This window comes from Leptonychotes weddellii, chromosome 1 (genome assembly GCF_054177405.1).
Source record: "Leptonychotes weddellii isolate Sample4059 chromosome 1, ASM5417740v2, whole genome shotgun sequence".
Taxonomy (NCBI): domain Eukaryota; kingdom Metazoa; phylum Chordata; class Mammalia; order Carnivora; family Phocidae; genus Leptonychotes; species Leptonychotes weddellii.
The window spans coordinates 67,564,205-67,589,019 of record NC_138369.1 but is presented as its reverse complement, the minus strand read 5'-3'; the positions used below and the strand labels follow the sequence as shown (position 1 = coordinate 67,589,019).

Sequence of the window (24,815 nt, the reverse complement as noted above, 5' to 3'; positions counted from 1 at the left end):
CATTCTGCCCAAACTCTTAGATCGTGTAATTTCATTTTTGCTCTTATGCACATTAAACTAAATTGGTTAAATAAAAACCTTGCTCAATTAAATTTGATTCGATTAGGAAATTTATGCGTGCAAAGCATGGAATGTGTTGGTTAAAATAGGTTCTGGTTATTTAAAATGTTATTTTCTATGGATGGTTCATTTTTGCCATGGCGTCATTAGTGAACTAAATTTTTGTTAATGTGGATCAATCTTGGGAGTTCAATAGGCCTTGGCCCTTTGTTGGGAAATCACTCAAGTAGTAGAGAGTTTGTCTGCATAGTCTCAAAGGCTGGAACATTTGAGTATCTTCAAATCCTTCCTGCTCCAGCTCCACATGACCCTCTCTTACCTTTCCTAACACTGCCATCATTTCCTTTTCAAAAACATTTTCTGGGGCATCTGAGTGGCTCAGTCAGTTAAAAGTTGGGCTCTTGACTTTGGCTCAGGTCATGATCTCAGGGTCCTGAGATCGAGCTCCACATCAGGTTCCAGAAGCTCCTCTGCTCCTCTCCCTCGGCTCCTCCCTCCCCCCAAAAAGCTTCCTCTGACGGACTATAAGACAAAGACCATATGATTTCACTCATACGTGGAATTTTTAAAAAAGATTTTTATTTACTATTTATTTATTTATTTATGTATTTATGTATGTATGTATGTATTTATTATGATGGGGGTGTGTGTGGGATGGGGCAGAGGAAGAGGGAGAAGCAGGGAGTCTGACACGGGGCTCCATCCAGGATTCTGGGATCATGTTCTGAGCTGAAGGCAGTCGACCAACTGACTAAGGCCCCCAGGCTCTCCCATATGTGGAATTTAAGAAACAAAACAGATGAACATAGGGGAAGGGAAGGAAAATAAAATAAAATGAAAACAGAGAGGGAGGCAAAGCATAAGAGACTCTTAACTATAGGAAACAAACTGGCAGTTGCTGGAGGGGCAGGGGTGGGGGGATGGGGTAACCGGGTGATGAGCATCAAGGAGGGCACTTGATGTAATGAGCACTGGGTGTTGTATGTAACTGTTGAATCACTAAATTCTACCTCTGAAACTAATAATACAGTATATGTTAACTAATTGGAATTTAAATTAAAAATTTTTTAAACCATTAAAAATAAACACTAAAAAACAAAACATTTTCCTTCCTTCTGCCCACTTAGGGTTCTCATCAGGCTCTAAATGCAGATTTGGCTGCTGGGTCCCATCTGGCCTGGTCTATGTCCTTAGTTGCACTTCAACCCAAACAATTACCTTTCGTGTTACTGCAGGACTTCTAAAACACACAAATAGAAAAATTTAAGTAGGGTTGGCTCAAAGTATTTCAGGGAAAAGGAAGTATTTTTTTAAGGGTCAAAGTGCCTATTGCAAAGGTGTAGGCACAAAGCCCATCATGTGAGAGTACTTGACACATGCCCAAAGCAGAAAGACCGAACCCAGAGTAGTCCTATTCTACAGGTGTCTCTTGAGCCCTGAATCCCAATCTCTGTCACCAGAAGTTCCACTCCGCTAAGATACGGGAGAGAGAATTTTGCATTTCATAGGTGATGGAAAAGCACTGAGATGAGGAAGCAAAGGATTAAAAAATTATGAAGGCTTTCTGGAGCATTATCACTAGTACATGTATAGTACATGTCAAAGCAATGCACGCATCAAGTACTGTGTTCAAGATTTCCACTCTGTGACTGCCCACATATCACCTTTTAGACACATCACAGGCTAGAAGATCCCAAAAGGTAGTCCGTGGTTCCACTGTCTGGTATTCTCTGAGAAATTTTTTTCCCCCAGCTTTGGTGATTATTGAACAAAGAAAGTTCTGGAAGAGGAGCATGGTCTCCTATCTTCTAAAACTGCATAATGACCTTAGAGCCCACTCAATAAATAGTCCACAGAGCTTTAAGGAAGTTCATTAGTATTTTCAATATTTAAGGAAGCTCATCAGTATTTCTGTATTAAATGCCTAATTCATTTATCTGTTTGCCTTATTTTCCCTCTTTGTTTTTATTTTTTGATGGAGGCATAATTTATAGACAGTAAAAAGCACAGAAGAGTTTTGATAAATGCTATGTAGCCCACACTTCTATAAAGATATACATTTCTATCACCCCAGAAGATTACCTTATGCTCCTTCCCAGTCAATGTCCTCTTCTCCTCGAGGTAATCACTATTTCAATTTCTATCATCATAGATGAGTTTTGCCTTTTCTAGAGCTGTATGGAGATGGATTAATACAGTGTGTACTCTTTTGTGGCTTAGTGTCTAATGTCTCATGTTTGAAGCGTGTATAAAAATCACCTCTTAGTTTCCTGATCTGTAAGTGGCAGGGATCACCTTGTAAGAATGATGTGCCAGTATCCCTAGGAGTCGGGAGGTCTCCTGGGAATGCTGAGGGGGCCTGAGGAGTCACCTTGATTGGGGTGGGTGAAGAGAGGCTGAAGGGTGGGCTCTGCGGCAACCCTCCTCCCCTTCAAACAGAACAGCTGAACTTTTCCATGTCTTACAAATTGGGATTCCCTGGGAGATTTCATGTGGGAAAAGGGTTCTTTGTAAAAAAAAACAAAACGTTAGAGAACCGCAGGCCCAGGTGATCCTCACTGATACTTTTCCCTTGAACATTCTATAAATTGCAAATAGTGCTTTCTGATATGAGAGCTTTGACTGGCTCCCTTGAGGGAGGGCTGGGAGACAGAGGCAGCCAGACTGGGGGCCCCCAGGGAGGGCCTGGGCACTGAGCACTGTAATATTAGTGGTGGTTACCATCAGATAGCGCCACCTGGACTGAGGCGCCTAGACAATAAGCCAGAGGCCCTGGGCAAAGGGAGGTACAAAGACAGCATTCAAAAGACCCACTCTCACAGCTCAGGAGCATCTCTATAGACTTCACCAGACCCTGGCCCCGCCGGAATGTCACCTGACAGCCAGAAAGCCATTTATCACGGTTAGCTTTCAAACTGCTAAAAATAATAAACACAGAAAGGAAAGTGCTGACATAATCTTAACTGCAGAGACAAACTGAAACTGTTGTTATAATAATGTAAACAAACTGGGTTCCAAATTATAACCTAGCCTTCCAAGCAGGCTGCTTGACATTACCAAACATCTGTGGACCAGCAGGAGAATTGAGAGCTTGTCTGGGAAGCAAGGCGATGTGCACTGTGCAGGTGCCGAGCCCTATCCCACGGGCTCTAACCCACCACTTAGCTACTCCTGACACTTTCTTTTAGCACCCAAGGAAAAGGCAGTTGGAGAGGGCTTCTAGATCTTTCTTGAGCACAACTTCCCCACGTAACAAATGAAATACGGCTCCTCTCTCTCTTTGTCCGATTATTACTCTTCTCGCCCTAAATTAATTCTTGCAGACTTCCTTTTCTCCATTATGTTTTTCCAGCCCTTTTAATGTTTTATATTCCTCCTGAATACTTACAGAGGTCACAACTATGTTAAATAACAACAGCCACAATGCCACAAATTAGAAGGTAATTCCCCTAGTGCTAAAAAGTGACAATTAATCATAAAGATCACGAGTCTGCAAACAGCCAAGTCAAGCCTGACATCTGACCTTCTGATCCATTAAATCACGTGCAGAAGTTGGCACCCACGCAGGCCGGCCAATGGGAGGGAAACCGCAGATCTGGAAAAAAGGAAACACAGAAGGTAAATAGAAGTGTTTTGTTTTTGTTTTGTTTTTTTTTTAAGTTCCCCAACATTTGTTTAATCTGCAACTGCTCTTCTATCTATGCTTAAATAGGGTTCGGTTTCAGAGCTGTCTCTGATTCTGAATAAATGCAAATTAGACTGAGATAAAACTCTCATTCCAAAGGGGAGATGGTTTCAGAGAAAGGAACTTGAGCACAGAAGTTTAGTAACACATCATAGGCATAGGACAACGTTTGTGGATCCCAAAGACCTACTTTGCTGTGGACAAGACTCAGGAGCTTTGGATTGCCAGCCTGGGAAGATGGTTACAAGGCAAACGTAAATCTTAAACAGTTTAGAGATTTTGTGCTAACGAAGGTACGGCGGGCCTCAGAGCACGGTTCCCAGGATACGTCTCAACCAATAGAGTCAGCCATGCCTTGTGGTGAAATGACAGGAATTCATCAGGGGCCGTATCTGGGCTTGGAACTATGGAGCTGTCTAGATTGTGTTCAGTGTGATCATGCTGGGAATACTTCTCACACGTATAAACAGGTGAAGGAGACGGCCAAACAGACCGTGGCATCTAGTTGTTGAGCAGAAGATGGCTTGGAGAGTCTGTGTGAAGAATAAGCGAGAAGCTGCTTTTCAGTTAACTGTGGTCCCGCAATTTTTGTGGTTGTTGTGAGGAACTTAGAACTCAGAAAAACAGAGGTTAGTAGAGCAAATGTCTGCGTTCCTGCTGCCTCGAATAGACCATTGATAAATTTTGTCGTAGCTGCTTTTTTTTTTTTTAATTAAAAAATAGAGAGCATAGGTATAATCTTGACAACCCCACTCTAAGGCCAGACCATGAATTTCTATTTTTCTAGTCCACTTTTTTTTTTACATTTACATACAATATATGCATCTAGGACAATGAACGGTGCTTGTGCATTTCAAATTTATCTCTATGATATGAATCTCTGTACATGTATATCTACCATTCTCCATTTTTGACTCGACATTGTCTATGTGAGAGCTAACCATGTTGGTCTGTCACATTCCCTGTAGCTGCCACATCGGATGAATATATGCTCAAGTAATTGTCTTTTCACTCAACACCCAACATTTATAGCACCATAAAAGCACTTGTTATGTCATTAAAGTGATTGTTGGGTGTGTGGGCGTGCATAAGCATGTGCGGATGTGTGAGTTTCCTCTGTGATGGACTCTGAGCTCCTCAGGATGCTGTTGTGTCTTGTTTTCACTGTGGCTCTTTTACTCCATGACTCCAAGCAGAAGGGACGCTTGGTGTGTTAAGAGGCAAAACAGATTTGTTAAAAATTGATCGGCTTGTTATTCATTTTCCTCCCTCTTAAAACAACAGGACGGAAGACTTTGGGGTTGTATTTACCTGCTTTCATCAGTCTCTGTCCATTGCTCTTGTAACAGACTTTAAATCCTAAGCCATCAATATCACCTCACTGTTTGCTAGAACATCAGAAAATCGGATAGCACGAGGCTGAAGACCAAGACATTTTTAAGAAGCGTATTCTAAAAGCGTTCTCAAAGAATAAATGGACAAGCCCAGGAAGAAGCTAGTGTTTGTAACTGTCGTTGTGGCTTTATGTGAATATAAGTAACTATACACCACTATCCTTGACATTGATATTTAAAAACATCAGTGCCTTTTTGTAGGAAAATACCATTTATTTTTTGAGGGTATAAGTCTGATTTAGATTTTGAAGAATATATGTGAACCTGACTCAGTGAAAACAACCTAAAAATTCTCACGTCATGATTCATAATAATAAGCATCTTATACATAACCTTTATTAAGAACATTTCGTGGGCTGGGTTGTGCTAATCTTTTACCTAATTTCACTTAGTTTAATCCTCACAATGATCATATGACCATTTTTCAGATGAGGAGAGGAGAGGCACGGGAAGGTTTAACATTTTTGCCCAAAGTCAAACAGTGAAGAAGCAGCTAGCCAGGAATTTCACCCCGGTAGTAAGATATCATGAATTACTAAGAACAGGCCCAGGTTTTAAGATAAAACTGCAGAGAAGGAAATTGAAAAACAATGCGACTGAGGGTGCTTCCAAATTTTGCCATAATCCCTACAGAGAGTACTCTTTCATCATGTGCCTCAAACCAAATTAGAGTACTCCAACTAGACAAATTCAAATGATTTCTTAGTGATGAAGGAAATTTAAAGTAGCAAGATCAAGCCCCAGACCTTTCCAACTTAAGCATACCCATTTTGAATTCTTCTTCTCTTTAGAAAACTGGGGACCATGAATTTGCTCATGGCTCAAAGGAGCCTGCCCGGTTGTTTACATGAGATTCAAAGCAAAAATGAGAATCACTCCCTGGGACAACTTTAGCCTAGAATGTGCGCTCTTTACACACTTTTAATTGGGGCACAAATATATTAACAGTGTGGTTATTTTGTACTTTCAAAAGAATCTGTTTTGTAACTGATTCATGTTTATACTTGGAATATATTTATTTCTAGGCATGAAATAGTTCATTTTGTTGAGCCATCTGACCTGAGGTGAAGTTGGCACGATTTCCCGTGACTGCTCCCAATTAATGCAAATTGAAGGTTAAAGAATAAATAAAGTTCCTTTAACTTGGTTTATTAATATGTTATTTGTAAATGGCTCTTCACTTGGTCAATTTCTTTTTCAGTCAGTAACTATGTACAAATGAAACATTCCGAACAAACGAGCAAAAACACCATGTGTATTTTGTTGCAAAGTTTTTGTTTTAAAAGGGTTAATATGGCAAAAAAAAAGATAATAATGTCATCCGTTTATTTATCCTTCTCTTTAGTGTCAGTTCTGAAGTCTGAGACATACTATATTGCATTATGGCCTACATTCTTAACCCCTCCCTGTACCTACCTTTTTGTCACGTAATGTTGCACTAAAGAGTCTGAATCTAGTTTACTGTCCCCTTTGAGTCTGGTTTTGGCCATATGACTTGCTTTGGCCAGTGCAACATTATCATGTATGCTGCTTGGAGCAGCCTGAAAAAGTTCTTGTTACGCTCATGTGTTTTCTTTTGCTTCCCTGTGATTGCCATGAGAAGATGCGTCAGCGAGCCTGTCACAGTTGAGAGACACCAAATGAAGTTGACTCATGTCAGCTGTCTCTGCCAAGGCTGTCCTGGATCAGCCTAGACTAGTCAGGCCGTGTAAGTACGAGAGCCGAGGCAAGATGAGCAGAGCCACCTAGCTGACCTCCAGCTAACACACGTGAGGAAGTGGGCCCAGCTGGAAGTTGAAGAACCACCCAGCCAACCCTGAGACTCTTAAACTTATAAACGCCAATTGTGTCTAACTATTGAGTTTTGAGGTAATTTGTTACTACCCCAAGTAACCCTATTCAATGCTACTGTGTACTAGATAACTGATACCGGACGTATGTCTGGTTCACTTAAAAAAAAAAAAAAAAGATGCCCACCTTGAAGATGGTTTAAAATTAGGTAATAAAATTCAGCAAATACCCACCAAATGAGCTGTATCACTCAGGGTTCAACCAGGAAATTATAAATTGGTCTAAGCAATTTTTTTTAAAGATTTTATTTATTTATTTGACAGAGAGCGAAAGCCCGCATAAGCAGGGGGGAGTGGGTTAGGCAAGCTCCCCACTGAGCAGGGAGCCCGATGCGGGGCTCGATCCCAGGACCCTAGGAGCTGAAGGCAGACGCCCAACTGACTGAGCCACCCAGGCGCCCTGGTCTAAGCATTTAAATAGAAGGACTACAATGTAGGAAATTCACCACGCAGGTGAAGGGAAAGATGTGAAGGCCAACAGGAGAATGAGGTGTGCAGGGACTGAATAATTGCAGGAAATCCTTGAGCTACAGGGCAGAAAAGAGTATCAGTATTGGGGTCCTGGGGCCAAGGTCACCCAGCAGAAGCTCAAAGGGCTCTCCAGTTGGAGCTGAAGCCCTAGAGGAGAGACGCAGCCTTCATCTAAGATACTGTGTGAGGCAGGCTGTGTAAAGGAAGAAATACCCTGGCTTCTCTCTTCCTTCAGTCTTCCATTTTCCCTCCAGGGCTGGAACGCAAATGGAGGCCAACTGGACTCAGACGGGGCCAGCACAACCCTCTGGGGCAAGCCTCTCGTAATGCAAGGGATGGAGCTGAGGGCAAAGTGAAAATACATCACCATGATGTGCAAGACGCTACACAAGGTGTTACTCAGTGCTGAGGGCTACATCGGCGGAATACTGAGAATCAGAAAGACTGGGCTTGAAGGTTAGAAAGGGCCTGACAGATAAAAAGTGGGGGAGAGGATGTTCAGGTAGCAGAACTGTGGAGGCAAAGTGCGGGCAGTATTGGTGGAAACAGCGTGTGTGCTGGTTCGGCTTAGAAGGCTGTGCATTTGGGAGGAGGAGGCAGGGGTGGGGAGGGGACGATGGGGCTACAAAAGTGAGAACTTGAAGGAGTCTGGATTCCAATCAGACTGGACTCCTGTTCTGAAGACATCAGGAAATAAGATGATTCTGAGCAGAGAGTAACATGCGCATTAGGAGCGTTGCTCTGATAGAGACTGGAGGGACATAGATTGGAGAGAGACAACTAGACTAGGGGTTTTCAATTAAGTGCAGACCTCAGAGAATTCACAACCCTTCTGAACAAACTGGCAGGACTTTGTGTAAGCATTCAGTTTTCCGAGAGATGGTATGTAGCTTTCACATGGCTTTGAGTGGAGCCCATGACCCCTGATCCTATCAAAAATGGTAAGCACAGCAGCAGGGAAGCAATCTCGAAAGCTCCTATAAATACTTCTTTTAATGAAGATCAAAAATTTAACAGTAGCAGTGGTAATGGAAGGAGTAAACAGGCAAACATTTACGAGGCACTATCTAAACAAATAATCTACATGAATGTGAACAGAAATAAAATGAGAATGAGAGATGCCAAAAGGTTTAACTCTGGGCTAGATCTGTCTGCTGCTCCTTTCCCTCCCCATATAAAACAGAGAAAAGCAATCCATGCAACCGAGATACCATCCATGTTCATCACAGATATCACTAATCAAATGCAGCCTTTCCTTATTGCTGAGTCTAAACACCATCTCCAAATCTTTCTCAAATAGCACCCCAGGCAAACCACTGCCTTGTTCTTTAGAGCAACTATTTTTATTCATTGTATTGACTGTTCTTTAGTTTCATATGGATGAATTACCAATGAATGGGTATATTTGGAAGAACATTTTACATACTGATATGATCTGTATCTATGTATTATATGCATATTTCCCACATTTGGGAAACTAACTTATATACAATTGGGCCACTATCTAGATGTTACCCAAGTTCAAGAGTCTATTTAATGTTAACTTAAATCAATTAACACAGATTTAAATAAAGCTGAATGGGGGGGGGAACTTGGATCCACAAAAACTTATTTTATTATGAAATTATCATCATAAAATTTTGAAATTAGCACATTATTACCATCAATTACTAGTATCTTCACTGGTAAATTCTTAACCCCAGTCACAGGCAAGTAGGTGTATAGTATTAGCATGAGCCATCCTCTTGTCAGTCTGGTGACCTTTGGTTTGGTATCTGAATGGCACTATGGTGGTTTTCTCACCTTGGGGTGTTTTCTAGCTGACATTTGCAAAGAGGTGTCGTTATCAGAGTTACTTTCCATATAGGACCATAATAAAGACAGATTCAGAAAAGCCAAATTTTTTTCTACTTGGAGTTTTTGTTTGTTTGTTTGCTTTGTTTTTTTAAAGGAGATAGAGGTTTATTGACTACACTGCAAGGGAACAGAAGGCAGGACAGCAAAGGAGAAACTGTCTGCCTCTTTTCTACTTGGAGTTTTGATCAGCAAGAAGATAATTACTATCCATGTCAATATGAAGACTTTCTCTGCTCACCTCAACCCCAAACCCCAAAGTCTGATCTGTTCAATTCCAAGCAACTTTTGGAAAATTGTCTGTATACAAAAATATTCCTAGAAAAAAAAAAACCCATCTCTAAATGTAAAATATTCCTGGCAGTAATTACTTGACCATGACCCACAATAAAAGGTATGTTTTAATCTGCAACACAAGTACATATATATAGATGTGCGTGTATATATCTAACTAAAACAGAAGTCTTACAAAATAATATTCTTACTTCTGTCTTGCACTTGGATATTTTCTATTCCTTTCAACTCTATCTTTTTCTATTCTGTTGTATATACTATTTCATTACAGAAAAGTTAGCAATGACCTGCTAAATTGATTTCATTACCCTCTAATAGGGCACAGCCCATAGTTTGAAAAACATTACTGTAGCAAAATGACTAAAGTACTCTAACTTTATTCACCGATGTAAACATATTCACCAAAGACCAATCCTGAGCAACCGCAGGGGAAAAAAAAATCTCTTGGCTCTCTCCCTGGCATCCTGGATGAAGCCAAGGTTTGCTGGGCCAACTTTTGTACTTCGCGGTTGACAATGACTGCAAACTGAAAGGCAGAGATCAAATCCTCACTCTCCTGCTCGACACATCTCTTCCGCTGGGTAATTTATACTGTGCAAGTATCAAGCTACTCAATTTTGCTGTCATTTACTGTTCTTTTTCCAACAGCAATGGAAACACAGGATCGGTTTACTGTTGTCTCTCTTTGGTAGAATTAGATTATTCTCCCTCCTGCCCCCTTAAACAAAGATGGCATTCATCACCCCACAGAACCACCCCCGGAGGATCTCCAAACAAAGCATGGCAGGGAAGCCGCTACCCATGAAGGAGCAATAGCAGAAGCTGGGCATTGAGGCTGTCAGTCCAGATTCTATACCAGAATGAACTTGGTGATGATTCTCTCGATTGAGTGAACACAACTGTAATTGGAGCAACATAATTAACAGTAATAACAAACAACAAAAGAGACCGTAAAAGTCTATATCCAAATCCAGTGGTATCTACCAAAAGAAAGCTATTTATTCAAAATAAACTCCATTTTTTCTAAAAGGAAAAAAATAAACAAATATACAAAATCATCACATCAGAGATCCTTTGGAGGCTTTCTTGCCTGTACCGTGGTATTGGAATTATTCTTTCTTACATGTGACTTCTTTGACATTCATTCACCTTGATATTCATCTGCTTACTGTGTACTCTCCCCCCACACCTTTACCCATTCAACTAGTAAAACATTAGTGAGTGCATTAAAAGCCTGACGTTTTTCATGTTCTTTTATTCAGTATTTCTACTTCTCAGAATTTATCTTAAATAAATGATTATGGCTATATACAAAGCTAAAATGACAAGGATGTTCATGTGGTATTATCTATAATAGCAAAAGACTCAAAGGATACAATTAATTGCCAGAAGATGTAATCTTTGGGTTGTTGGATTATTGGTGATTTAAATTTTATTCTGGATACCTACCTCTATTTTCCAAATTTTCCAAAATAAAAATAAAATAAAAGATTAAAAATAACACATCTGTGCTTAGTACTGAGACACTGGTGAATCTCCAGGTAGAAGATTTTCACCAGGCCAAAGGATGCACATATTTTATCATGCCCTGAGACACCCTCTAGTTTCTACCTCACTTCCTCAATGGTAAAATGGGCCTGATAATAATACCCAATTCATAAAGTTGTGATGAAGAGTAAATTCAATAAATCAAGTACTAAAATACGTGAAGTGCTTAGAACTGTGTCTGGCACATATAAACATGATATATATTAGCTGTCATTGTTATTATTATACTGGCCCAAGAAAGTGGAAGACTTTTTTTTTTTTTTTTTTTTTTTTTTTTAGTTCCATGCTGAACCCAATGCAAAGGCCCAGGAAAAGATGGGTTTGTCCCAAATGCCCTCAAAGTTATGCTCTGCATTTGGAGAACCAAAATGCGGCATAGGAAAACTTTTGGTGGTAATGGATATGTTCATTTTATTGATTGTGGTGATGTTTTAACAGTGTATACATATGTCAAACTCTACCAAATTGTATATTTTATATACACTCAGTTTATTTTATATCAATCAGACCTCAATAAAGTTGTTTAAAAATGAAGACTTTTTCAGATAAGCAATTCTAAGAGAATTTTCTACCAGCAGACCAATGTTAAAAAAAAAAAAATTAGGTAAAAGGACAAAAAAAAAAAAAAAATCCAGATGGGAACTTGGAAATACAGGAAGGAATGATGAGCAATAAAAATGGCAAATGTGCAGCAAATCTAAATGAATATTAACTCTTTAGAACAATAATTGTAATTTCTTATAGTTTAAAAATGTATGTAAGATTGAACTATAAGCAATAATAACACAAAAGGTGGGAGGGGTAAATGGAATTAAAATGGTCTAAGTCCCTTACATTTTCTGGAAAGTAGTCAGTCACGGTTTATATTATACACCAATAAATTAATGATACAATTTGTAATTTTTAGTGGAAGCACTAAAAAAAAGTAAAAGAATATATGACCAAGAAGTCAATTGAGACAAAGCACCTTATTAATTTAAAAAAAGGAAACAAAGGAGAGGAAAATAAACACTAAACAGCTGGGACAAATAAACAAATCAAAGAGTAATATCATAGGTTATAACCCCAATATATCAGTACTTGCACGAAATACAAATAGACTAAACACTTCAAGTAATATACATGTACTAAATTGAAAAAAAAAAGTCCCAGTTAAATGCTGCTTAAATGAGACCCATTTTGGATATAAGAACACAACATTTGAAAGAGAAAAAGGATTGGAGAAATGCATATAAATTGTACTTATATCAGACACATAAACTTAATGATAAGAAATATTGCTAGAGATACAAAGGGATATTGCAAAATGATAAAAAAAAATCAATCCATAGGAAGACATAACAATTTAAAATCTGAACACACCTGATAACAAAGTCTCAAAATATATAAAGCCAACATGGGTAAAACTAAAAAAAAAAAAAAAAAAAAGTAAGCAAATCCACCATCAGAGTGGAAGATTTCAATGTATCTCTATCAGTAACTGGTAGAATGTTCTTTTTAAGATGAATTAGGATATAGATCTGGATAATGTGATTACTAAATTTGACTAATCTATTTAGAACATTGTGACCAACAACTATAGAATACACAGAATGCACATTAAACATTTACCAAAATTTAGCATTTTCTGGGCAACAAATAAACCTGGAAAAATTTCAAAGATCAAAAATCATATCGAGTATGTTCTCTAACCACAGAGGAATTAAGCTAGAAATTGATAATAAAACAATAACCAAAAAAATCACAAATGTTTGAAATTAATTAAGCTGTATACTTCTAATTACCTCATGGGTTAAGGTAAAGTACAGTGAAAATTAAACAATATTATGAACCAAAATGTGAAGAAAACATGACATATCAAAATATGTAAGCTGCTTGGGGCACCTGGGTGGCTCAGTTGGTTAAGTGACCAACTCTTGGTTTGGGCTCAGGTCATGATCTTGGGGTCCTGGGATTGAGCCCCCGTGTCAGGCTCTGTGCTCAGCAGGAAGTCTGCTTGTTCCTCTCCATCCCCCTCTGCCCCTCCCCCACTCTCTCTCTTTCTCTCTCTCTCTCTCTCTCTCTCGTGCACGCACACATACACACTCTCTCTCTAATAAATAGATAAATAAAATCTAAAAAAAAAAAATGTGTAAGCTGCAGCTAAAAGTGTCCTTGGAGGGAAATGCATATACTTAAATGCATCCATTAGAAATAAAGGAAGCCTGAAAATTAATGACTTATCTATCTCATTAAGTCATAAAGACAAAACCAAATTAAAGTAGAAGGAAAAATAATAACTAGAAATTAATGATATGGAAAACAGAGATGTAATAGAGAAAATAACCCAAGCCAAAAATTTCCTCTTGAAAAATACTAACAAAACCCATGAGCCTGTAGCCAGGTTAATTGAGAAAAAAGAAGAGGAGGCAAAAAATTACAAATATGGAATAAAAAAGGGCTTCACTATAGATTTTAGAGACATTAAAAAGATAAGAGGATCTATGAATACCTTATGGCAATATTTGAAAATATTGATGAAATGGATAAAACACCAAAAAAAATTTGCCCAAACAGGAAAATAAACAAGAAAATAATAACAAATGTGAATAGTCCTATATCCTTCAAGAAATTGACTTTTTTGTACTTAAAAATTTCCTCACAAAATACTCTCCAGTCCTGAACAGCTTTATTGGTGAATTTTACCACACGCTTAAGGGGAACACCACACCAATCTTACATAGTTCATCCATAATATAGAAAAAGAGGGATCATATCTCAATTCATTATATGAAACTCATTTTATGAGGTCAACATAGTCTTGATCCCATAACTCAGCAAGAACATTATAAAAAATAACTTTACAAACTAATATTACATATGAATTTAGGGGAAAGATACTAAACAAAATATTAGCAAACTAAATCCTGAGATGTTTTTTAAGTGATTCACATTATGAGCAAGAGGAATTTATTCTAGAAATAGAATGTTGGTTTAAAATTCAAAAATCAATGTAAAGCATCCTATTAACAGAAAAGTGGAAAAAAGCATATGATTATCTCAATGGATACGGAAAAAAGCATTTGCTATCATTCAAATCTATTCACGATAACCACTCTCAGCAAACTAGGATTGGAAGGAAACTTTCTCAATCTGATAAAACCTATAACAAACATCTTACTTAATGATAAATATTGAAAATTTGCTCTTAGACTAGGAAACATTCCAAGATACCTTCTATAACCATCTTTATTAAACATTATGCTATGGGAGGATGGGTTAGCCTGGTGATGGGTATTAAAGAGGGCACGTTCTGCATGGAGCACTGGGTGTTATGCACAAACAATGAATCATGGAACACTACATCAAAAACTAATGATGTATTGTATGGTGATTAACATAACAATAAAAATATTTTTAAAAACCATTATGCTAGAGGTCCTAGCTACTGCAATAAGGAAAAAAAAAAGACTGAACAAAAAGAAGAGATAAAAGCACGATTATTCTCTGACATTATAATTTGTATGAGAAAACCCAAAATATCTACAAAGAAATTATTAAAATTAGTAAGTGTATTTAGCGAGGTCACTGGATATAGCATCAACATATACAATTCAATTGGATTGCTATATAGCAACAACAAACAGAAAATAAAATTCAGTAAATTATAACATTTATATTAGCATAAAAACATAACCTAAAAATTAAATCTAATAAAAAGATATGAGAGACCTCTACACAGAAAACCAAACAACCTTACTGAAAATAAAAAAGAAGGTGGGAGTACACAATTATAGATTGGAAGAATCAATATTGTAAAGAGATTGATTCTCCCCAAATCAGTTCAATATAATCCCTATCAAAATCACGTAAGTATTTTTTAGTGGAAGTTAGCAAACTAATACTAAAGCTTATGTGGAAAAGCAATGGGCCAGAATGTTGCCAAAGCAACATTGAGAAAGAACATGTGAGGACTTAATACTACCAGTTTCAGTATTATGAATCTACAGTAACCAACATAGTATGGTTGACACAAGGATAAACAAATAGATCAAAAGAACTCAAAAGAGAGTCTAGAAACAGACCTACCCATATATCATCATTGATCATTAAAGATGATACTGCATTGCAGCAAGACAGGGATGGCTTTGAGTAAGTAGTGGTAGGTATCATTTCACAGGACACAGAAAAATCAATTCCAGGTGGATTGTTGGTCTAAATGTAACATAGGTAAATAGATTAATGATTTTTAGGTAACAAAGATTTCTTAAACATGCCACAAAAAGCACTAACAAGAAAGGAAAAAGGAGATAAAGAAAGAAAAAAGAAACAAAATAAAAACAGAAATGAACAACAATAAAGGAAAAATAAGTAATTAAAGTTAGGAATTTCTGCTCACCATAATGAGAGAAGTGCAAAATAATATTTGCAATATATATGGTGACAAAGGAATCATATTCAGAATATATAGAAAGCTCCTATAAATCCATAAGAAAAAGGTAAACCAATAAAAAATAGCCAAAGACTGGGTATCCTCACAAGAGAGGATATTCAAGTGCAAACAGGCATGTAAAAAAGTGCTCAACCTCCTCATTTATCAAGGAAATGCAAATTAAGAACACAAGGAAGTATCTATACACTCCACTGGATAGCTAAAATAAAAAATACTGCCAATACCTAGTGTTGGAGAAGATAGGGAGAAATGGGAAGTCTTACACACTGCTGGTGAGAATATAATCACTTTAACCTTTCTACAGTATCTCCTGAAACTGAATAATATGGTTATGAACCAGAAATTCCAACCTCAAAGCCAATGAAACTGTGTATACATGTTCAGTAATAACCCATGTAAAATGTCCAGAGCTGCACTTTTCATAATAGCCAAAAGCTGGAAACAATTAAAATATTCATCATAGTTGAATGGAGAAAAAGTTGCAATATGTATACAATGGAAAATAAATCACCAGTGATGGAATATCTCACAAACATAATATTGAACAAAATAAGTCAGACACAGAAATGCATCCTACATGAGCCTTTTATATAAAGTTCAAAACAAAGCAAAATTAATCTCTAGTTTTAGAATTCAGGAGAGTTCAGTCTTTTGGGGAGAGAATGAATGGGGGCATGAAGAGTGTGTCCTTCCTGTCAGTGTTCCATTTCATGATCTAACTAGTGGTTACATTGGTGTATATGTTTTGTGAAAACTTATCAAGCTGTATGTTAATGATTTGTATACTGAATTGCAACACATTAATGGTCCATGAAACCATCTTAGTAAGTGACCACCATTTTTTTAAAGATTTTATTTATTTATATTTATTTATTTATTTATTATTTATTTATTTGACACAGAGAGAGACAGCTGGAGAGGGTACACAAGCAGAGGGAGTGGGAGAGGGAGAGAGAAGCAGGCTCCCCGCTGAGCAGGGAGCCCAATACTGGACTCAATCCCAGGACCCTGGGATCATGACCTGAGCCGAAGGCAGACACTTAATGACTGAGCCACCCAGGCGCCCTGTGACCACCATTTTTAATAGAATGTATATATGTGTTTTAATGGAATGTATGTGCATGTTCTGCTTCAAAGCATAAGTTTATGAAAACTTTAAGAAATATCACATGTGTGTTTCCTACTTAGTATTAATAAGAACACAGACAGACATGGTAAAGAATTATGATAGGGTCTAAAGCATACATCAGGGGAAATTTCAGACATCTTGCAAAATGTAGAGCTATGCTGTCACCTATATGGGGTGGGGAAAGGGAGGAGGCTGAAAGAAACAGCTTTAAGTTACCAGGGTTTTTTTAAAGGAGTTGTAGAGTATGTTAATCATTTTTTTCTCTTTGTGAAGAATATGTTCTTCTTGCAGGAGATGAGCAGCAAAAATTGTGTAACTAATGTCTTCCCTCTTCTCATTGACTTCTAGAAAACTCAGCCCTAGATATGTGTGTACTTGTAGGACAGAGTTTTTCACTTTCTTTTACTATGACCATGATAAGAAAGATACACAAAGATACACAAAGACACACATAAACTTGAAACATACGTTTTTAGTGAATAATGACCTTAATTTGTGCAATGCCCTGTGATATTTTCTGTTCTACTCTGTTCTAACCTTCACATCCTATTTCGTTAAAAATGGTGACCACTTACTAGATGGAGTCATAGACGATTAATGTTGTGTTGCAACTAAGTTTGAGAAACAAGTCCAGAGTTCTGGCAAATGTTAGGCATTCAATAAAACGCTATTAAATGAATAACGGTATACATTCTGCATATTAACCTAACCTCCGGCTCGTTTTTAGTGTCTATCCTTGTTTTCCTTTGCCTTCTTGTTCTTTTTCTGTTGTAATTTATGTTAACTTATTATAGTGTATGTGCTTTTTTTTTTTTTTAAAGATTTTATTTATTTATTTGAGAGAGAGAATGAGATAGAGAGAGCATGAGAGGGGGGAGGGTCAGAGGGAGAAGCAGACTCCCTGCCGAGCAGAGAGCCCGATGTGGGACTCAATCCCGGGACTCCAGGATCATGACCTGAGCCGAAGGCAGTCGCTTAACCGACTGAGCCACCCAGGCGCCCTAGTGTACGTGCTTTATAAGTTGTCATAATCTTTTCCAGAACAAGTCCTTAACGCTTTCAAAGTCACACTGTGAATCAGTCAGAGCAAAGCCAGGAGAAGAAAGGTCCTCCAAAGGTGCCGGGTTGTGCTTCTCTGGGAATAGGAAGCTCAATACCTGTAAGAGAGACACTTCCTGTCCCACCACCGTAACAATGTCTGCAGCACCAGTGCACCTGAGAGCAGATGGCAACTGGGATGAAGTGACAGGAGCTCACCTCTAACCTTACAGGGGACCACATATACTCTTGCTTTCCATGAAGTTCTCTTGCATTTCCGACAGCTGGGAGAGAGGGAGCCAGCTCATTCTGAGAAACACAAAGACACTTTTTGAAAGAGGAACAAAGAGTTCTGCAATTGACAGTGAAGAATGGTGTGAGCATCTATGTGCATCGCGGTGATAAAGGAGTTCAGGGTCTTGAGTTTCCTTTATCTCTCTTTACAGGGTGTGAAGTCTTTCTCAGGTCATTGAAACTGTGTGCCTACAGAAGAGCTAGCAAACATGTTGGAAGGAACTCGTCGGGGCATGTGAGAATAAACTTGACCTTTCTGGCGCAGGAACAAATTTCAACTTCATAAAACTTTTATTTTAAAATTCTGTCCTATTGAACGTGACTTTCTCTACAAAAGGTTCTTGGATCATTTTTGGGCAAGTGCCATCCTGGCTTATTTTCCACACCCAACGAAAGGAAAACATGGTTTGGGAAAACCACTATGGTGCAATTTGGTAAAGCTGTCCTTGTGAGGACAAGGTTGTGGGCCAAAGAGGGATGTGAACCCGACTGGTCATTCCTTTTGCAAAAAAAGATTTGCAAATGATAAGGAATTTATCAGGGCTGAAATGGATCCTAAGCTTTGTTTCTACTTTAGCTCTAAGAAAGCATGGATGCTTCCAGGGAAATAACCAAAAAATACAGACTATGATTTTCAGGCACCAATGTCTACAGAAGTATTTGTCTTAGTAGTATGAAATCAGAAGCAGCCTGTAGGTTCCAAACTGGGGGGAATACTTTAAAAAGTAATTGTGTAGCCATTAAAGCTAGTACTTACAAATCACAACATGAGAAATACAATAACATGTTAAACGTAAAAGCAGGTCAAAAACTATACACACAAAATATGAATTCAACCATTTTTTAAGCACAAGGGTAAATATTATATATGCATAGAGAAAAATTCGTAGAAACATTCCAAAATGTTAAGAGGAATTATAAACAGCAGCTAGCAAAATCAAGGATGGATATTAAATGTCTTTTTTTTTTTTTTTTTAAATTCAGTTTCTTCATCCCTCTAGGAACATTTTTTTTTTTTTAAGATTTTATTTATTTATTTATTTGACAGAGACAGAGACAGCGAGAGCAGGAACACAAGCAGGGGGAGTGGGAGAGGGAGAAGCAGGCTTCCCGCGGAGCAGGGAGCCCGATGCGGGGCTCGATCCCAGGACTCTGGGATCATGACCTGAGCCGAAGGCAGTTGCTTAACCAACTGAGCCACCCAGGCGCCCGATATTAAATGTCTTTATTCTTTTTTTGTTGTTCAAAGTTTCCACTACAGGCACGGATTGCTTTTACAGATAGATAAATAAAAGCCATTGTAAAAAATGTAATGATGCATTTCTTCATAATTTCTAGTCTGTTGATTCATTGATTCATAAATATCTGGAAACTTTGTCCGTTTTCTCTTTAATGACAACTTCAGTAGTTAAATTTCTAGCTTAATATGGAGAAAAGGAAGACTGGATAGATCACTGAATCTTATGCAAAGTAAAATGAAACACGGCTTCTTAGCTTCTGGACATACCTGCATGAAGGAAGACCACGTTTAAAAAAAACAAAACTCTTTTTTTTATATACATATATTGTTCACATGGGCTGTAAGGACTAATTTAAAACTATAGTTTATAAATAACATTAAAGGTTTAGATGGCCTAGCTGAAAGCCTGCACAGTTAACGTGAACGCGCTCATGAATTCCCTCGGCATAAGTCCCCAGTCCTACAGCAATTAATGTTGTCCAGCTCACAGGCAAAAGTGAGCAAGAGAGTAATCTCTATAGTGCTTTGAAAGGAAACGAAAGCAGTACAAAGAAATGAGGCTACCATATTGAAGCTAGGACCATAGGGTAGTCACAATTATTTTAACAGGCACACCAGTGCACATGCTAAAGCATCTCCATTTTTCATGGGGTTTCTAGTTACTTTGTCACTTTCCTGAACCATGACTGTCAGCACGGCATACCACAAAAGGCTCACTGTGGCACTGGCAGATGCAGAAGGAAAGAGTACAGGATGATGTGCTTAATCATTTATTCCTGACTTTATATATTTGACAGGTAATTCCATATTGTAAAAAAGAAACGAGAAACCCCTATACAACCTTGCTACTAGCAAGCCACTTAATTAAGAAGTCCATTTAAAAAAAATTCTTAATTTAAATAAAGCACAATCTAATAAAGTCTGCGTAGCAAATTATAAATACTGAGACTTTGGCAATGAAGCTACCACAGTCCTTTGCTACACTTTGCTAAATTTTTTTAAACGATTTCTCAGTAACAGGGATGAGTACACCAGCCATGAGATGGCCGTCTTATGCCCTGCTCTCAAAGTTTCTAAGCCAAGAGTTTTAAAGGAACTTCAGATGCTATCAAAAATTAGATAGAAACATGTTTACTTTGGGAAAACATGTGAAGCATAAAGAGCCACTAGGATTTACCCATGGGGTTTCCTTATAATGGGAAGGTACACTTCTCCAACACTTTGGAACATCGTCTAGCCTTTAGGCTAAGACTTACTACTGATTGGGAACTGACATTTGGTTCATAATGATGTGATCTGTCTGGGTGTCTGATCTCAAAGACAGGGTTAGAGTGTCAACCTGTGAGTAAAAGTGAAATGTTAGATAAAGACTTTGGTTTGGGAGTAAGACTACAAATCTCCTATGGCTGTGAAGATTTCCATGCTCATCTACCCTGCCTTGTCCCCACTCCAGGCAGCTCCAAGCCTATTCCATGGAAGCTCTGGGTGGTTCTCACGATTCTTGGGCGGGGTTGCGGGGGGCAGGGGGGGCGTAGATCACAGAAGGCTCATGACCTAAGGGTCAGGGATTTATCTGTAAGTCCACACTGATATAAATAAAACCATGGATAAATAAATAAATAGGAGAAAAGTGAAAGCTCTTCTTCAGAGTAGAATGCCAACTAATAAATACAGAAGGAATGATGGAGTTGGAAAACCATCACTGGAAGCTAACATTAGTGGGTGAACATTTGAAGAGGAAAATGGTATTTGTATAGTTTCAAGGTATTTGCACCTTACCCAAGTGATCAAAACTAACATTACCAATAGTGGAATAAACTGACATCATGTGTTTCCTGATACAACTCACTGAGAAGGACACAAGATCACTATTGTGATATTCCTTCCTCTCAAAAATATACTACGGGAATCCAATATTGAGGAAACATCAGAAATCCAAGCTGAGAGACATTCCACAAAAAGAACTGACCTGCACCCTCCAAAAATGTCAAGGTCAAGAAACATAAAGGCTGAGGAATTGTTTCAGAATAGAGAAGTCTAAGGAGACAACTGCATGCAGCATGATATTGTGGAATGGATCCCGACTGGGAAAAAATTGCTATCAAGAATATTATTGGACAATTGGCAAAATTTGAATATGGAATGTCGATTGATAGGATCATATCATTGTTGGATTTCCTAGGTTTAATAACTATACTGTGATTATGTAGAAGACTGGCTTTGTTCTTAGGGAATGTGTGCTGAAGCATTTAGGTGTGAGGGCAAAAAAAGACAGCGAGGTGGGGAACAGAGATTTAATGGTACAGAAACACCATTTCCTCCACTCTGGAATTCTTGCCCAGCCCTATCAGAGAATAGGGCCAACTGGGGTGAGGTCGACCGGGAAGTGAGGCTCAGGATATTCAACAGGAGGGAGAAAGGATGTGCACAAGATACACACACACACACACACACACACACACACAGACCCATTCCCGGGGCAGCTCGGGGATTTGGGGGAGCTTCTATAATCTCAGCAATTATAATGTAGACAGGAGTCTTATTCTGAAAACTCCTAAACTTTAGCTTTGTGACTGGCATTGCTGCTTTCTGGGATGAGGGGAATGATGGTGTTTCTCATAATTTATTTGTTTGTTCACATTTAATACTTGGCTTGAAGATAGAACTCTGATGACATCTGTCCCAGGAATCTATGATCTGCAGGGCTTCCCAAGACCTATTTCCCAGTCCCTGCCACTTTAGAGCAACTCTCTAACATACTGCAAGGTGAATGTCATTTGCCCCCTGTGGCAGTCTTGTTCAGAGGGTTTGTTTAGAATAGGTTGCTTTAGCTAGTGCATTTTTGAGACTACAGTGAATCATTCTCTAAATGGTGCCTTATGGGGGCGCCTGGGTGGCTCAGTCGTTAAGTGTCTCCTTCGGCTCAGGTCATGATCCCAGGGTCCTGGGATAGAGCCCCGCATCAGGCTCCCTGCTCCACTGGAAGCCTGCTGCTCCCTCTCCCACTCCCCCTGCTTGTGTTCCCTTTCTCACTGTGTCTCTCTCTTTCAAATAAATAAATAAAATCCTTAAAAAAAATAAATAAATGGTGCCTTAGGGAAATAAAATGCTCTTTTGACTGTGGTCAACTCCAGGTTAACCAGTCAGAAAACTGAGAATATGGCAAAAATGAAAAGCAGAACTTGAAAGTTAATCCATCTTCAAATCCAGACACATGTCAAAAGCCTTATTTTAATCAATAATTTAAATACTAGTTAATCTAGACTCTGTTGGGATCTTGTTAAAATTCAGATTCTGACTCAAGAGGTCTGAGTGGAACCTGAGGTTCTGCATTTCTAACACGGAGCTGCCAAGGCTGCTGGCCTGCTTCTCAATAACAAGGTTTTTCGTAGCACACTATTTTAGCACCTTCAACAAGAGGAGTGAGGTATCATGAGGCCCATTTTTAAGATCAGAAAACTGAGGTTCAGTGTGACCAAATAAGTTTCTCAAGGTACCAAAGCAAGTTGGTGAGAAGTAGAATTTAAGCCCAGGACTCTTCCACTCAACTCACCGTATCACAAGGTCAAGGCCCCCCCTCCCCTCCTCAGGTGCCCGAAAGAGCACCAGCACGGCACTGTGGTCAGATGCCAGAGACGACAAGCAGTCCTCAGTGACACTGACAGCAGGTGGGTCCCTAATCTTTTTGGGGGAGTCATACATGCCTTTGAGAACCTAACATGGCATCTCTGTGGTTGTTGCTGCTTTAATTCCAGAAAGTTGCTCTTGCATGCATCTACAGTTCTACATCCAATCCTGCCGAGGTTTATGGACCCTCTCGAAGTCTACCTGTGGGCTCCACAGAGAAGAACAGCTGATGTAAAGGCCTCAGGAGGATGCCAGAGATCTCACAAAGCTTTAGTACTCTGGAAATGGTGGCCTTTTAACCACCAAAGGCCCTTCAGTGGCCCCCCGCCCCAACTTCCAGAGAGATGTGAAAAGGGGCATTCTTCTCTTGCTTGTTATTCAAGCACTGCCAAGCTACGACAATTGCCGAGGTAAATTCTTAAAAGGATTTTTTACAACTCAGCCAAAAAAACTTGGATCATTATACAATAAATAGCTCTGATCCTACCACTTGAAGATATGATTAATAAAAATTCAACCCAATGTGATTTCACGGTCAAAAACTCATTAGAAGGGTGAGCAGATATGATGGTGTAAACTGAAAATGCAAACAAGAAAGAACAAAGACCGAAGTACTTGAGGCTTTCCTTATCCTGAGCTCATGTCAGATGCCTCACGGCAAAGCCTGGCTCTGATTGCCACAGTCCGAAAACATTTCTTCTTGGGAAATGGGAAATGGGGTAGAGGAACAGAAAGACATAGAATAAATTATTCTTTGGCAATATAGAGAGCTTCATACTTAAGAATTTCAGCATCCAGCTATTATTCTCAGTGACTTACTGCCAATAATTTAACCAAAATATAAGGCTCTTATTTGCTTTGTAGCACTTGGCCTAAAGATTGAAATCAAACAAAATGGGCTGGTAACCCCAAATCAATTTTATGGTTTTGTTTTTCTTCTAGCTGCTTTCATTTTTTTTTTTATCTTAGAGAAAATAATATACAAAGAACACCAATATTTCAGGCTTGAAATCTCAGAGCTTAAAGGAATGTTTAGAGATAATTTCATTTAAATTCCTCTTTTTTACAGTTGGGGAAAGTGAGAAGCAGAAAGGTGAAGTGACTTTCTCAGTCTTAAACTTGTGCCAGGACTGGAATCTCTGTATCTTTTACTGTCAGAATAGAGATAAAATATATGTGTAACTTAAACTTTTTTTTTTTTAAGTTCAAGAGTATACCATGGAAAGTGAGTCTCCCTAGAGCTGACTGCCACTGGTAAAGCCTGTTATTCACCCAGAAATGGTCCTTGCATACACATGCATGTGTATCTGTCTTTTATTTTCATAGAAGAAGGAACATATTACAAATGGATCTTGCTTAAAGGGCTATTCTTTATAGCCCTTTATAGGTCCAAAATCTATAAAGAACTTATCAAACTCAACACCCAAAGAACAAATCATAGAATCAAGAAATGGGCAGAAGACATGAACAGACATTTCTCCAAAGAAGACATACAAATGGCCAACAGACACATGAAAAAATGCTCCACAACACTCGGCATCAGGGAAATCCAAATCAAAACCTCAATGAGATACCACCTCACACCAGTCAGAATGGATAAAATTAATAAGTCAGGAAACGACAGATGTTGGCGAGGATGTGGAGAAAGGGGAACCCTCCTACACTGTTGGTGGGAATGCAAGCTGGTGCAGCCACTCTGGAAAACAATATGAAGGTTCCTCAAAAAGTTGAAAATAGAGCTACCCTATGACCTAGCAATTGCACTACTGGGTATTTACCCCAAAGATACAAATGTAGTGATCTGAAGGGGCACCTGCACCCCAATGTTTATAGCAGCAATGTCTACAATAGCCAAACTATGGAAAGAGCCCAGATGTCCATCAACAGATGAATGGATAA

The 24,815-nt window shown here is 38.6% G+C and overlaps 1 protein-coding gene across 23 annotated transcripts in view; it reads right to left on the bottom strand.

Annotated features, from left to right (window-relative positions):
* Positions 1-24,815, bottom strand: part of THRB (thyroid hormone receptor beta) — a 378,575-nt gene that overhangs the window by 198,973 nt on the left and 154,787 nt on the right. For 21 of the 23 annotated variants that reach the window (XM_081825696.1, XM_081825679.1, XM_081825710.1 and 18 more), the window contains one exon: positions 3,584-3,655. The gene's annotated coding sequence lies outside the window, so the exon portion shown is untranslated. Of the gene's footprint in view, positions 1-2,142; positions 2,176-3,583; positions 3,656-24,815 lie in introns of those variants that run through there. The other 2 variants (XM_081825754.1, XM_081825730.1) reach the window with 2 other exon arrangements.